This window comes from Nilaparvata lugens, chromosome 1, assembly GCF_014356525.2.
Source record: "Nilaparvata lugens isolate BPH chromosome 1, ASM1435652v1, whole genome shotgun sequence".
Taxonomy (NCBI): Eukaryota; Metazoa; Arthropoda; class Insecta; order Hemiptera; family Delphacidae; genus Nilaparvata; species Nilaparvata lugens.
Window position 1 is genome coordinate 93,564,417 of NC_052504.1, and position 6,312 is coordinate 93,570,728.

The following is a 6,312-nucleotide window of genomic DNA, read 5'->3' on the forward strand; positions in this document are numbered from 1 at the left end:
GAAATATTATGCTTATCCTTTAACTATGATATAAGTTATAGGTTATATCCTAGACATTCTATAAATAATGTAAAATTAATGGAATTCCATACTATTTTTGTAATAGTCATCGTGAGAGAAAGTGATTTTCTGAAAAAAATTGTTTTGTTCGACCTTGCATTGCAATGCATAATGCATTCTTCTTAACCAATCGATGTATACCAGTTTCAAATCTGTGAACGTGAATGAAAACAGAGTAGTTGTCCATCTATAAACTATTGCATATGTCCCACATAGCTCTATATCAGCAATTATATTTTTGTCTTAGTCATTCATCTCAGTTGTTTTCCATGTATGAAATCAAGCCGGTAAACAGCTGTTTGCAGAACAAATAAACATATGATTCTCCTGTAATGGAACTATATATGACATTGTTTTCTTTACAGTCGCGTATGTTCCCTAGTTCCGAAATAGGAACAGCAAAAACCACCTTCAGCGCCCAGGTGGAAGATTTGTCAACTTCCGCAAAATTCCTGATTTGGAATTTGTAAACTAGGTTATGTTAATAGAAAGCATGTAGTAACTTCAGCACAATCAGATAATGTTTTCTATTTTCTCTATTCTTCTTTGGATTATTATGACAAAAAATAGTGTACGTTACTTGGACGTGAATGTCTTTTGCAGTGTTTCAATGAAATTCTAGTCTCCGCTAACGCCTCGACTAGAAACATCATCCTCGCCTGCAAAAAGATGTACTATTGCTCAAAGTGTATATAAACTTCTTGATGGAAGTGAATGCTCTTTTTGATGATGATGGAACATCATTTTATATTGATATTATTGTGACAAGATTCGAGGACGAGAGCATCCTGAACAACATCACATCGAGAGAGGGCAGAGTTTTTGGTATCAGAAGAAAAAGTTATGATGCCTCCCAAAACTTTGAAGGCTCTCGTCACTTGAGGCCTCTGTTCTTCAATAAAAACTTAATATCGGGGCACCGAGCTTCGCTCGTTATTTATTTACTGATAAAAAGAGATCAATTCTTTAAAATGATTGAGGAAGGACTAACAGGCACAGTCCAAAACGGTCTCTTCCCCGAATTTTGATTTATACACTATAAATATTCCAAAAAGTAGGTTATGTTCCAAACACTTGAATTCAGGTAAAATTTTAAGTCGAAATATTTGAAAACATAAAAGTTTTAATTTAGATTGTTTACATACCAAATTGGATAACAAAATAACACTCACTAATCACTTAGAACTGTAAAATAATGATTAACTTTGAATATTATGATATATACCATCTCATGTCAACAAATCGGATTACTGTATTTTGATCGAGTCAATTAAAATTTCTAGATTTCTCACGAGATACGGTAAGCTAATTGATTACACAGCTGATCTTCCACACAGGCACACGCATCTTCTGTTATCTACAGGCGACGAAATTATCATCTGTTTTTCCAAGGATGAATTATCATTTTCATGTCCTTCAACGACTTTTCCCAGGGATGAGACCCAGTGCAATCCAATTTTTATATCATAGACCTACTATATTCAAAATTTCGTGAAAATCGTTGGAGCCGTTTTCGAGATCCTTTGAACATAAAATAACTAGATAACCAGATATAAAAATATAAACAGGTATACAGAAATTGCTCGTTTAATATAATAGGATAAATTTTTCAAAGAAGTACGATGATTTGGACAATTTCTATTCAAATTTGGGAAAGGAACAGTTTTGGGCGTCAAGCTTGTTGTTCCTTTTCCAATCATTCATTGTTGAAGATGATATTGTATCTATCAATGTGTTGGTAAATAGATAAATAATATGAAAAAAGTATGTTGTCCAAATTGGATCTGATCCAATGTTCTCATTGTGGAAAATTAACTTCTCCTGAGTAAAGGGATTGTGATTGTGTTTTACCAAAAGTAGTCGTCATTGTAACAAATGGGTTCAATATTGCATGGAACATCATTGTAAAAAATATAAATAATAATAATATCGAGTGACCTGGCTGGCTCAGGTCTGGTGTCAGAGTTTTCAGGTCGCAGCTGATCAATTTCAGGGCCTCTGACATGACCTAACGACTGCTTTTTAGGCAGCCGGGACCGACGGCTTAACGTGTCCATCCGAAACACGGGAGTGGCCCGAAATAAATATCTTGCCCGGGCCTCTGAATAAAGCCAGCATCTGATCCACTCGACTACGGCCACTCCGTAAAAAAGATGAAAATGTTGTTGAAGGGGCTGATTAGACAACTCACTAATTGCAAAAACGTACATAGCAATCCAGTTATCCGTGCATTATTAGGCCCATTTGGAGTTGAGGATGTTGACTCTCCCACCCTAGTGCTTATATCCTTCTTGGCCCTTCTTGGCTTGATGAGGGTTATAGTTTCTCTTCATGGTTCATCTCTCATTTGAGTAGTTTCGTGAAAATTGAATGGATTGTTATCCTTGTCATAATACATTATACTCATCATTTACTAAGTCTGACTTTCTCTTCAAGTTTAAAAATTTTCAATAATTCAAAACAGTATTTTCCAGTTATCAGTGATGGTTTAGTGATTTTTTTATTTTTGAAAGAATAAGACGTTGATGTTGTCAATACCATTATATTTGTTCAAAAATTAATGAATATTTTTATTTTATTCGGTTTTAAACTTACCTGAATTCCTAGTTACTGGTTCATAAATATTTTTGACTCGAAATTGGACAAAGCTTATGAGGTGATAAACATATCCTATTTTTGGAGAATTTCTATCTAAATTTGGGAAAGGAACTGTTTTGGGCTTCAAGCCTATTTTCCATTCCCAATTATTCATAGTTGATAATGATATTGTATCTATCAATATATGTATAAATCAATGAATATTACGTACATTTCTCCAAATAGAAATCATACGTGTAACAATTTTGGACATGATTATTTTTATCTTGTTTTTCTGTTATTTCGGTTCTAAATTCGATTGTATTATCAGCTTGTTTTTCTCAGTGAGACAAAGATGCACTTATGGGATCGAGCTGTACCCTTCGAATAATCTACTTTCTTGTTCTCTCCAGTTCTTTTTTGCTATTTTCTTTCTCCCTTTTTCTGTCCTTGTTGGTAGCTTTGAGTTTGCATTGCTCTTTCTCTCTAGTTTCTTTGTCTAATTTTGATAATTCCGTTTTGCTTACGTCACTGTCTTGTTTGCTACCCCGTCTTCAACGCTCGATGATCCATTCTGTCTCTGAATTTCGTGAGTGGAGGTTGTAAATTTAACTTTTTCCTTTGATTCCATTTTTATTTAGCTTATGCTAAATTTTCTATTTATTACAATATGTAGTTGATCAGAGACAGATTTCATTCATCACAAGTTGTGATATTATTATTTTCTTTATTTTTTTTTATTTCCTTTTTAAATATGTAAATTTTCTTGTTTGTTATAAAAAAAAAAAAAAGAAAAGTAATCATGTCCGAAAATTTAATTGAGTATTTATTCTAGCTGGCCTAAGTTATGGCAATTTATTTATATTTGTTGAAAACCTCATTCATCACATATGTATCCATAGTAATTTCTACAATTTCCGCTGTACAGGTAAAGCATTATTTATTTATATACTTTACTTATTGTTTTATAAGTCAAGTCTGATCAGATTATAATTAATCCCAGCTTTCCTTAAATTTGTTTTTCAGCTCTAATTCTCGTATTCAAAATGTTGGAAATATTTCTATGCAAGTTTATATAATAGTAAAATTAAATTAAATAAATAAATATCAAATCATCTTTGTCACGCTGGTCAAATAAATAAATAATTAAATAAAATTGTAAAGCCTTATTCAAGTTATAATTTTTCTTTTTAAAAATTCTTTTTTGGAAGCTTCACTTCGAGTATCTTGAATTATTTATCTTTAAACTATTATTGATGAATTATTAAAGATCTGTGTATTGTTGATTTTGTTAAGAAGAGCAAATTCTGTATTATTGATCTCTCCTTTAGTATTACAGTATTTATATATATTCTTTTCGTTTCTCTATTATTTAGCGGTCATAGACTCATAGACTCATAGACTCATAGACTCGTAGACTCGTAGACTCGTAGTATCACTGGATGTCTTAGTTATGGCCATGGAAGCTGAATCCTTGCTGACCAACTCATCACAAGGAAACCAATATTTCCAGAAAAGATCTAAATTCGCAGTAAAAAGGATACTTCAAGAACTTCTTGTGCAGTGAAAAATTAATAAGTGAAAAATTTGAATAAAGTGTACGGAGGCCTCCTCACTTCAATACACCAGGTATTTACGAAACAACCAATATTAATTTATGGAAAATTCACAGGCAACTACTTCGCAAAAATAAATGGGACAGGATAATAAATAAATTTGTAATTACTTGATTTAAATTTTGTTTTTTTGGAAATTCTATTTATTTGATCTATTATGTATATTAAATTGCAAACATGATTACAATCTTATTGTTGATTATTGAATATGCGCCTAACAATCATCAATGACAAGTAATGAATGGGGTAAATCTTGAATTGTTGGGCTGTCATATCATTCAATTATAAATGTTGCTACTTAGAAGGGGTTGGAAATTAAATAAATGGAATATTTTGGTTAATATATTGAACTATATATTCAATTTATTGATTTAAATATTCGGAGGATTATTTCCTTCCCATCTCAAAGATTAATTTCAACTCCGGTAAACTGTGGTAACATTTCATACGATAATTATATGAAATGATATATTTATCTCTATAATTATATAAAAATGAATGTCTGTTTGTGTGTTAGTTTGTTTTTTGTTTGTTTGTTCCCTATAGACTCGAAAACTACTTGACAGAACGGCATGAAACTTTGGGAATATGTTGTGTGAATATTGGGGATGGTTTCTGACCAAGAATTTTAACAGGGAGGCTAATAATAATTGTATATTAATCAATTTTACAGACCTATGTTTTCGAAATTGTCGGCCGACCGGTTAACGTAGAATGGGAAGATCATCATGATTCAAGATCATGTTGTGATAATATGATTCAGCATATGAACTTACCAGCTGTAGTAAACACGTCACTCTGTGATAAAATTGTTTACTGGTATTAAAACGGTAGTTTCAAGCACATAGGAAGTCCATATTGAGATGTAAATAAAAATATTGATTGTCAGATAAATTTCATGATTCACCAAATAAAGTCAAGTGAGACATGAGATACATTGACTTTTTGGCGGTACGAAGTTCGCCGGGTAAGCTAGTCATCAATGTTACAGATGATATTTATTATTATCATATGATTTCAATACATTAGTTACCAGAACGTTAATAACAGTTTAGTCTTGAATGTATAAAAATTAAAGATGGTTGGTTGATATTATGAAGAGTATTATTATTTATTCTATATCTAACATAGCGCAGTCAAAAATAAAATAAAACAAGAATAATTGTATTATTAAGTGTTCAAGTGAGAAGCGATAGCTCAATATTAAAAATGGAATTCAACAAACCAGGTATGCTAGTTATACATGGGGATATCGCAAATAATTTTGCCAACTTCAAAGTAAGTAACAATTTATTTGACTGCTACCGAGACTGTAAAGAAATCTCGAGAAATACAAGTAGCGAGATTGAAAAACTATATATATATTTTCAATATGCATATTGACTACTCAAGTCTACATGTTGTATACGTTTGATTCTTTCTCCGTCTGCAATCAGACGTCTGTCTGTTGCTGTGTGCATTCACCTTCAAACCTAACAGGTTTTAGTGAATTATTTTGCCATACAGCGATTTGTGAATTCCGGAGTCCGGTCTCAGAAGGTGTCAAACTATCCAATACGATAAACTGAAAAACTTCAATAAATAAATTATGTTGCCGTACAGCAACATTTCAACGTTTCCTGTATAATTTTCCATACAGCTTTGAGTGCTCCAATAATCTACACACTAGCACACACAGACATTTATAACAGAATTGGTCGGTCGTGCGACAGTATTGAGCTGAGGATTAGATTATATCGTACGACGAAATCCGTTCGACGCGTCAGCATGTCAGCAATCTCCCCCACAAAACACCCTCGGAGCCAATTACAAGTGCCTCCCTTCCCCTCCTCACGACCCTTACTTCCCAGTCAACCCCCCTCACACTCCTCCGCCACCTCCTCCAGCAGCACCCTAACAATAAATTGCTGCCTGCACTTGTCACTTCCGCTTCTTTTGAAATTGATAAGCCAGCAGCAACATCAGTGTTAACGTCACTTGACGTCACTTGACGAACCTAATTAATAATTCTGCAGGCTTCACAGCTTCATCTAGTTTTTCGGCACATTCATAATTTTCT

The 6,312-nt window shown here is 32.9% G+C and overlaps 1 long non-coding RNA gene across 1 annotated transcript; it reads left to right on the top strand.

Annotated features, from left to right (window-relative positions):
* Positions 1–2,899: 2,899 nt before the first annotated feature.
* LOC120349455 lies at positions 2,900–4,367 on the top strand. Its single transcript, XR_005570357.1, has 2 exons — positions 2,900–3,565; positions 4,014–4,367. It is a non-coding gene; the product is annotated as an uncharacterized LOC120349455 (long non-coding RNA).
* The last annotated feature ends 1,945 nt before the right edge of the window (positions 4,368–6,312 follow it).